Below are 10,217 nucleotides of genomic sequence, written 5' to 3'. Positions count from 1 at the left end.
ATGGGTGCAGCACACCAACATGGCACAGGTATACATATGTAACAAACCTGCACGTTGTGCACATGTACCCTAGAACTTAAAGTATAATAAAAAAAAAAGATACCCCCAATTCCAACCTATTCTATGCAAACTTATTCCTTTCAATGACTTTGAGATGATGCTGACTTTGAGTTAGAATAATGAGGAATTCCAATAAGCTTTGGACTACATAGTTTTTAAAAATGTTTTATTTCCATAAGTTTTGGGGAAATAGGTGGTATTTGGTTACATTAGTAAGTCCTTTAGTGGTGATTTGTCAGGTTTTGGTGTACCCATCACCCAAGCAGAATACACTAAACCCAATTTGTAGTCTTTTATCCCTCACACCCCTCCCACTCTTTACCCCACGTTCCCAAAGTCCATTGTATCATTATTATGCCTTTGCATCCTTATAGCTTAGCTCAAACTTATGAGTGGAACATACAATGTTTGGTTTTTCTGTTCCAGAGTTACTTCACTTAGAATAATAATCTCAAGTTCCATCCAAGTTGTTATGAATGCCATTAATTCATTCCTTTTTATGGCTGAGCAGTGTCCCTTCATATATATATCACATTTTCTTTATCCGCTCTGATGGGGATTTGTGCTGGTTTCATATTTTTGCAACTGTGAATTGTGCTGCTATAAATATGCATGTACAAGTATCTTTTTTGTATAATGACTTCTTTTCCTCTGGGTAGATACCCAGTAGTGGGATTCCTGGATCAAATTTTAGTTCTACTTTTAATTCTTTAAGGAATCTTCAGACTGTTTTCCATAGTGGTTGTACTAGTTTACATTCCCACCAGCAGTGTAGAAGTGTTTCCTTTATACCACATCCACACCAACATGATATGATGCTATACTTAGAAAACCCTAAAGACTCCTCCAAAAAGCTTTAGAACTGATAAATGAATTCAGCAAAGTTTCAGGATAGAAAATTAATGTACACAAGTCAGTATCTCTGCTATACACCAACAGTGACCAACCTGAGAATCAAATCAAGAACTGAACCCCTTTTACAATAGCTGCCAAAATTTAAAAATAAAATACTTTTGGAATATACCAAACCAAGGAGGTGAAAGACCTCTACCAGGAAAACTACAAAACACTGCTGATAGAAATCATAGATGACAAAAACACATGGAAATACATCCCATGCTCATGGATGGGTAGAATATTGTGAAAATGACCATATTGCCAAAAAGCAATCTATAAATTCAATGCAATTCTCATCCAAATACCACCATCATTCTTTAAAGAACTAAACAAAGCAATCCTACAATTAATACGGAACCCCCCCCCCCAAAAAAAGAGCCTGCATAGCCAAAGCAAGACTAAGCAAAAAGAACAAATCTGGAGGCATCACATTACCTGACTTCAAACTATAAGACCATAGTCACCAAAACAGCATGGGACTGATATAAAAGCAGGCACACAGACCAGTGAACAGAAGAGAGAACCAGAACTGATCTTTGACAAAGCAAACAAAAACATAAAGTGGAGAAAGTGCACCCTATTCAACAAATGGTGCTGGGATAATTGGCAAGACACAGGTAGGAGAATGAATCTGGATCCTCTTCTCTCTGCTTATACAAAAATCAATTCAAAATGGATCAAGAACTTAAATCTAAGACCTGAAACTATAAAAATTCTAGATGCTAACATCAGAAAAACCCTTCTAGACATTGGCTTAGGCAATGACTTCATGACCAAGAATCCAAAATCAAATACAACAAAAACAAAGATAAATAGGTGGGACTTAATTAAAGAGCTTCTGCAGAGCGGAAGTAACAGTCAGCAGAATAAACCAACGATCCAGAGTGGGAGAAAATCTTCACAATCTATACACTCAACAAAGGACTAATATCCAGAGTCTAGAAGAACTCAAATTAGAAAGAAAAAAAAAAAATCCCATCAAAAAAGTGGGCTAGGGACATGAATAGACAATTATTACAAGAAGATATACAAATCGTCAACAAATATGAAAAAATGTTCAATATCACTAATGATCATGGAAATGCAAATCAAAACTGCAATGCAATACCACTTTACTCCTGCAAGAATGGCCATAATAAAAAACTCAAAAAATAATGGATTATTTTTTTCAAATGGGTGCTCTTCTATCTGCACAATCTACTACAATTGCTTTATCATATAAATCCAGAATCTTGACTTTATTATTTCAAAAATTACCAGAATTAGAAGAAGCCTTTTATGTTTATGTGCTTATCATACAATAAAATGAAGATGATCTAATTAAACTCTGTGTTCATTCACCAGGAAAGGTCTTGTGGTACTTCTGTTTTTAAAATGTAAACATGATACAAAATTAATTGCTTACAATTCTAATTTAAGCTTGAGCTAACAGTTAACATAACGAAGAATGACTACGTAAAAACATCCTTCCAACAAGCAAATGCTCAACCAAAACCTCATTTATATCAGTAAATAATACAAATCATTTTATTCTGAAGCAACTATATTTTAAGAGCTAACACATACTTCAATGTCCTGATGTCACCCCTGCTTGAAGCTTATGAAGCTTAGTTCTAAGGTTTCTCGAGCTACAAATCACCAGGGAAAGATATTTATCTGATAATATTCAACCTTAGCACTGATGGTACAGTTTCTGAGATCCTTTTTTTCTTGAGGCTACTTTATTAGCAATCAGTATTTTCCGTGTGTGTGTGTGTGTGTGTGTGTGTGTGTGTGTGAGACAACAGAGATGAGGTTTAATTTAGCTTTTATTGGGTGAAAACATAATAATTTATTTTATCTAAAGACAACATTAAAACATGATAGCAATTAAAGTACTCATATGTTATTAGATAAAATATAAACAAAGTATTAGATAAAATACAAAAATAAAAGTGAATAGGATCAAACAACAACTGAATTAATACCGGAAGCTTCTTAATTTCCATTTACTAATATTCTAACTTTACTCCCTTACATTTTGACTCAAAGGGAAGTTTCACCTCCTTCCATCTTAGATTAATGCTTCCTCATGTTTTGTTTGTTCGTTTGTTTTTTAGATGGAGTCTTGCTCTGTCGCCTAGGCTGGAGTGCAGTGGCGCAGTCTCAGCTCACTGCAACCTCCACCTCCCAGGTTCAAGCGAGTCTCCTGCCTCAGCCTCCTGAATAGCTGGTATTACAGGCACCTGCCACCGTGCCTGGCTACTTCTTTGTGTTTTTAGTAGAGATGGGGTTTCACCATGTTGGCCAGGCTGGTCTCAAACTCCTCACCTCATGATCCACCCACTTCGGCCTCCCAAAGTGCTGGGATTACAAGAGTGAGCCACCATACCCTGACTCCTCATGTGCTTTTTACATCCTGAACTGCAACCACTTCTAGAGCATTTTTTCATCATTTATCTCCAATCATTATTTACCCCAATTTCTCAATCCTAGGTCCTTAATATTATTATCTATTACTAGGAATTCAAGCCTCTTTATCCTGTACCCAGCCCTCTATGACAGACTTCTTACAGGAGCACTCTATTTCTCATGACTGTTTCTATATTTCCGTTCTCCCCTCAAATCACCCCAATCTGCATTCTTCTCCTAACCATCATATGGAGATTTCTCTCTCCAAGGCTGCCAGTGATCTCTTAGTTGTTATATTCAGAGTTCTCTTCATTCCTCAAGCTACTAGTCAGCTATAAGATTTGCCAGAGTGCTAATGGTTCCGTCTTAAAATACCTCTTGTGGTATACTAGGCACATGTTCTTACTTTTGTTCTTGTTTTTTAGATTTTCTATGTTTAATCCACATTTTGATTTTTCGAGCTCTTCCTCTTCTTCTGCATACTTATTAGATATTGCATATAAGAGAACTCATTTCAAACCTTTTCCTATGTTTTACCTGGAGAAATCTCATCCACTGGTGTGATTTCAATGACCACATAATAATAATATCTCTGAATTCTTAGGCTTCTGTTTGCACCCCCTTCTCAAGTCCTCAATCCTTATTTCTGAATACTTACTGGCTATATCCATCCAGAAAGATGATGGTAACTTAAAAACTGGCATGCCTAACACTGAATACCTTAAACAATTTCTGATTGTATATAATTTATCCTAATCAAGGGTTCTTGAAGGATTTTTAGTTATCTTCCCAAGAATCTCTCAAATTTATTTTAAGCCACTTTTGTGTAGATAAGAAAACTGAGGCTCATCACATTTAAGTAACTCCTTCCAAGCCCCATAATTCACAACTGGTGGAGGCAGGATTCAAACCCCAAATCTTAACCTTTTCACCAGCTAGCAGAGGTCCCATGGAAACTATAAATTATCCAGAAGATAGAAATCTCAATATTTTCTAGAGTCCTCTCTCTCCTTCATCTGTTGTAGCCAGTCACTCTTCAATTAGCATTGATTTTTCACCCCTAAATATCTCTTGAATCTCCCCAGCTACTTTCAAAGTTGAGGTCCTTCATTCTTCTCTTATGGCTACTACAATGGTCTCCTACTCAGTTTCCCTGAGCCCAGCCTATCCAGGAACCAGATTCATCATTCCTTTTGCACTCAGAAATATCACTCTTAAATCACAAATCAATGTCAAATCCTTGATTAAAATACTCCACTGCCTCTTCAACTTCAAAGAGAGAAGTGTAAACTCTTTCATACAACATTTTACACGTTTTATATTTTACCAGCATGCTTTACATATAACTTCACCTTTGGTCAATTGCCTTCCCAAACCTTAATCTCTACTTACAGTTTACCAAACATATTAGGCATGTTTTTTTTTAAGCTCATAGACAATACTTGCTATATTCTTCCTTGATTGCCTGGTAATCTTTTTCAGCCTTCAGCATTATTGTCTTTCAAAACTCACAATTAAAGTAATCTCTTCTCATAAGGCCTTTTCTGAGATGGTTAGAATTGACCACCCACAACCTTTGGAATCCACTACAATTCACATGCTTTTCTAGAGCCTTTTTAATAAATGACTGTGATTGGTTTTCAAGTCTCTTTCCTAGACATGAAATTCTCAGGGATGGGTACTAAGTTATGCTTATCTTCATAGTCACAACATCTAGCAATGTATCAGGGAACATTTCATCAGCTTAAATGTCACTTACTCAAGGAAGATTTTCCTGAATCTTCGTATTATGCTAGCACTTCCAATTACACTATGTCACTGCTTACTCTTTTTTTGTTTTGCTCTCTAGGAATTAAGGAATATTATATAACTATAAATTAATGTCTTACTTCAAGGGTTCAGAAATCACATCCACTGTTTGTTCATAGATGTACCTATCCCCAGAGGTGGTTAAAATGGCTGGCACAGAAAGATGAATATTGGATGAATAAAAATATGAATATACAAATAAATTATTGATGAATACTATCACTTGAAATTGAGTATACTCCAACTATTCTTAACAGCATCATATATATTTTGTCTGCCACATTGTCCACTGTAGCAGTCCTACAGTGGACACTGTACAGTGGACACTACACTGTAGCAGTCCTACAGTGGACAATGTGGTGGTATTTCATTTTATGTCCTTTAGTTAAAAGATGTTAAAAATCCTTTGCAGCTTGATGGCCAACATTGCCGTGAAATAAGGGCTATATGTACTAAGTTCGCAAATCAAGCACACAGATTTCTAGTGTTTAACCTAGTTCATGGGGCCCTTAAATGAAGTTTTCTGCACCTCCACTTGCTTCCCAAGGAAGCTTAGTTGACTCTTCCCCTTCAGCCCGCCTTCCTACCAAATTGACCAGACACTCAAAGAAACCGAGAACTTCCTAGGAGTTCTAAGAACTTTTGGCATTGATCTACACCTGGAGATTAACTCGGAAATAAAGAATCTGCAGGATATTCCCCAAAGTTACCCTTATTATAGGGATAGGGTGGGAGTTGGGTAAGAGACAGTAGAAATGTTAGTATTTATGTAACTAATTGTCTCAAAATCAATAAACACAGAAGATTCTGGAAAATGACACCAAGCCATTGTTTTTCCTAACTTCAGGATGCATGTTTTTATTGTTCAACTGTCCTAAAAATAGTTGAATATCAAGACTGAGTGAAAGGACAATAGATAGAGTGAAAACTAGAGAGAATGGAAGTAACTATCTGAAGAATTGATGAAGGACACTTTGCACTCCACTTCATCTCAAGTGGTCTGTCGAACTTTAGGTCCTTGGGTTTATGTTCCCAGATGCAGCACTGCTAAATTTTCTGTGTAGTTTCACACTTGGGTGTGTGTCTTCCCCTTAAAGAGGAAACAAAAACTCTCACCAATCAAAGGTCAACATTGGCAGGTAGGCATGTTTGTCTAGCATTTGCTTAGGATGGTTATAAGGCTGTCTATGAGGGATTACTCTTGAAACATTTTTAAAGCCTTTACCTAATGAGGTTTCATGAATCTGCTGATGAGATGACCCTTCATGATTTCTGCTGAAAGTACTAATAAGCACAGGTGCTTCAAGATTCAGAATTCTTCGTTCGTCTTTCATCTTCACTCTCTCCATTTTACTAATAATGTCAGAAAATGTTCAACAAGATTTTCTAGTGAATAAAGCACTTCCTGGCTTTATGTTTGGTGCTTTGGAAATCTATATGAAGAATACTTTCAAGCCAACAAGTCATTATTTATTAAGTTGTTGTTCCACAACAGATAACCTCAGTCTGGGCTATGAAAACAGCCCAAAGATAGTTCAAAGAAAAGGGTGAAAAGTATTAAATAAAGAGTATGTGATGCAGTGCTTATTAAGGCATACCAAACCCTGGCTAAAAACCAACTATGTTTCCTTGAAGAAAAGGCAAGGAAAAAATTACAGTCATTATCTCCGGGTGGTATGGGTTACAAGTGATTATTGTTTTCTTCTTTTTGCTTGTTGGTATTCTGATTTCTCTGCAGTGAGCTTGTATTTCACTTATGTAGAGAGAAAGGCTATTTTAATTCAACATGAGGGCAATAAGACTTCCATGGCAAACACAATGTAATACAATTTGTTCCAAACTGTCCAAAGGATTAATTTAATCCAGTTCTTAGCTATGGAGTAGATTTGATATAACAAAGTGCCCCAAGTTAATGTTCCATTAGTTTTCTACCCTGGGAAATGAAATTTGTTTTAACATTCTTTTTTCTGTCCTATAATTCTAGGAAATCTCTTTTGTTTTAAAGGTTATTATGGTAAAATCCTTTATATGTCTCCATGTAAGGCATTTAATACCATATTGTAGGCTGAAAGAAGACTGAAATACAGTAATACTTTAAAAAAATAATTAAATTTGTTATTATTGGCCAGACTCTGTGGCTCAGGCCTATAATCCCAGAACTTTGGGAGGCTGAGGTATGAAGATTACTTAAGCCCAGGAGTTTGAGACAAATTTGGGCAGCATAACAAGATTCCATCTCTGAATATTAAAAAAAGAATAAAAATGAATTAAATTATAAAAATAATTGTGTTATTAATAAAGCAACATAATAATATATTTGTCTGTTTGTCATTGAACATAAGATACTAAATGCTAAAAAGCCATGTTCTTGATCCTGAGCCCCATGTCAGTTCAGGAATCACAAGTCACTGACCTGCCAACACAGCAAGGAGCTGCTTCTCTTTTGGTCCATTTGCTACCCACTCTCACTCTGCTGGCACTAGTTCCTCATTCTGATCACTACATCCCATTTACAACCTTATTACCTCAAATATAGTTCCATGTATTTTCCTCTTCTGTTTCCATAGAAATTTAACTTAAACTACATATACAATTTTAAACTTTCTGGTAGCTACATTAAGAAAACAAAAAGAAACAGGTAAAATTAATTTAACATATTTTAACCCAAATATCCAAACCATTTCAACATGCAATCTATGTAAAATGACTAAGGAGCTATTTTATTTATTTTAGCACCAAGTCTTCAAAATCTGCTTTGGGCTTTATTTACACTTTTAGCACATCTCAATTTGAAATTTTGGGCTGCAAATACTCAATGTGTATTTAGATATCATAAAATGTATTCCTGAAAAAGTAATTCCATAGTTGTTTCAAATATACTTAAAAGTTTTTCAAACACTGAGTCCAGTGTTAATTTTTAAATTTACCTTAATGTTAAATAAAATTAAAAATTTAGTTTGTCACATTAACTACAGTCCAAGTGATCTACACCCACATGTGGCTAGTGGCTACTGTATTGGACAGCAGAGGTTTAGAATTCACAGGCTAGTTTCTGCTTCAGACCTTCATATGTAGGATGCTTATTTTTAACAGGAATTAAACTTCAGATCTGGCCCCCCCCCCCCCACAAGTCCAGCAGTGGCTTTTACAGACTTATAGATGACTTCTACAAAGGACATATATGTGAGAATAACCACATCCAACACATATGCATGCGAAAAAGTTTCAGAATACATTCCCTTCTGACAGTGATTCCTGGTATATAATGACTCCATTTCTAGGGGAATAACAATTGTACTTTGAATTTATATGGAATAATTCCTGGAAGAACACAGTATTTTAAAAATATAAACGAAGAATTAATCTTAGAAAATGTAAATGAAAACATAAATAACCTACTTGGAGATATATATGCATTCTATCAGGTATTAAAGATTTGTTTATTATCAACTCAAAGATAATCTATTGTATACTCCAAAGCAATAAATCCTGAGAGTCACTTACTGTGTTTTTCTTGCTTGTGACTGCACTGGGGGCTTTTTCTCTGTTTAACTGATTCCCTCTTTGAAAAACACACCTAAGAAAAGAAAACAAAAGGAGAGAAAAGGAGATGTTTTATACAGTCTTTGTTGGAAGAGAGAGAGTACTGTTTTGTTTTGAGTTTGCAGGGATAGATGGAAGGGGCTTGGGCAAAGATTCTTGCATAATTGATTTGTATTGATTTCTGCATTTAAAATACATCAGTGAGAAGATAAATTTTCACAAACTTTCAGACCATATGGGGGAAGAATTTCCTTTACAATCACAATGTCTCTATTAATATAATAGAAGAATAATGCAGCAATTATAGGTGGAACATATACTTTATATAAGAACATGAACATACATGTTTCACCTAACAAATGGATATTTTGTGTTTCAAATTTTGCACTGTTATCTTTCCACACATTTATGATCTTATATCATTTTTCTTATAGTTTTTAAAATGCATCATATACTTTGAATTATATGGTTTATTTACAACGATTTATACATAAACTAAAACTAACAAGTTTTATGGCCAGAATGTGAGTCATTTTAATGAGTTTCTGAGGAGGTCAAGATTATTTGTTCAGCATATTATTTCCATCATCAGTGATTTTCTTCATGTACCACAAAAAAACGGGACTGTTTGACAGAAACATAACAAATCACAAATGCAAGCCACATAAGTATAAATATTTTCCTATGTTAAAAGTAGAAACCAGTGAAATTGATACATTTCATTAAAACTTATATATCCAAGTGAAATATTTTACCTTTTTTAAAGAAGATAAAGCATAAAAATAATACAGAAATCTGGCCTGTATTTTACACTTATAGCTTAAATCAATTCAGATTAACCACATTTCAAGTATTTAGTAGCCACATGTGGCTACTGGCTGCCATATTGGACAGCACAAACAGAAACAATATTTATAGTGAAACTGGCCCAGTTTTCTGAATATGTTAGTTTGTCAAGCAAATTGAACACAAGGCCAGGTCAAAATTAATTTTCAACAAACTCTTACATGTTAAATTTGCACATTTATGAAAACAAAATTAAAAGAAATCTTAATTCTTTTATTTTTTTAAAAAAATGTTCCCTGGTCTACAGAATGTAACACTTTTCTATTCCTTTCTACTTCTGTTATCAGCAAATTTTCAGGGCCAGCTCACTAGATCCATATAGAACATACAGTTAAATATCCTTGATCACAGTTTAAATTAGTCCTTGAAATTAGTTCACATAATTACCTGTCAGTGGACTGTGTCATCAGTTTCTCTTTTTTTCCCAAAACATTTTTAAAAATCTAACATATTCAAATCTCCCTTAGAAAGTTGAATGAAATAGTAGAGTGACATACTCTGAGTGAAAAATGTTCATTTCTATCTCACCCTTTGTTCTATTCAAATGCATGATTTTTTCCAGTGTTGAAAAATCTTCAGCATTAATCTCTGTGACTTAAAGAATAACCATATTTTACAGCACAGTTCAGTAAGACACAAGATATGCAGCATATTTACAAAAAGAATATATC

The sequence above is a fragment of the Mandrillus leucophaeus genome, unplaced genomic scaffold (genome assembly GCF_000951045.1).
Source record: "Mandrillus leucophaeus isolate KB7577 unplaced genomic scaffold, Mleu.le_1.0 Scaffold1043, whole genome shotgun sequence".
In the NCBI taxonomy this organism is placed as follows: domain Eukaryota; kingdom Metazoa; phylum Chordata; class Mammalia; order Primates; family Cercopithecidae; genus Mandrillus; species Mandrillus leucophaeus.
Note: the sequence above shows the minus strand (reverse complement) of the source record.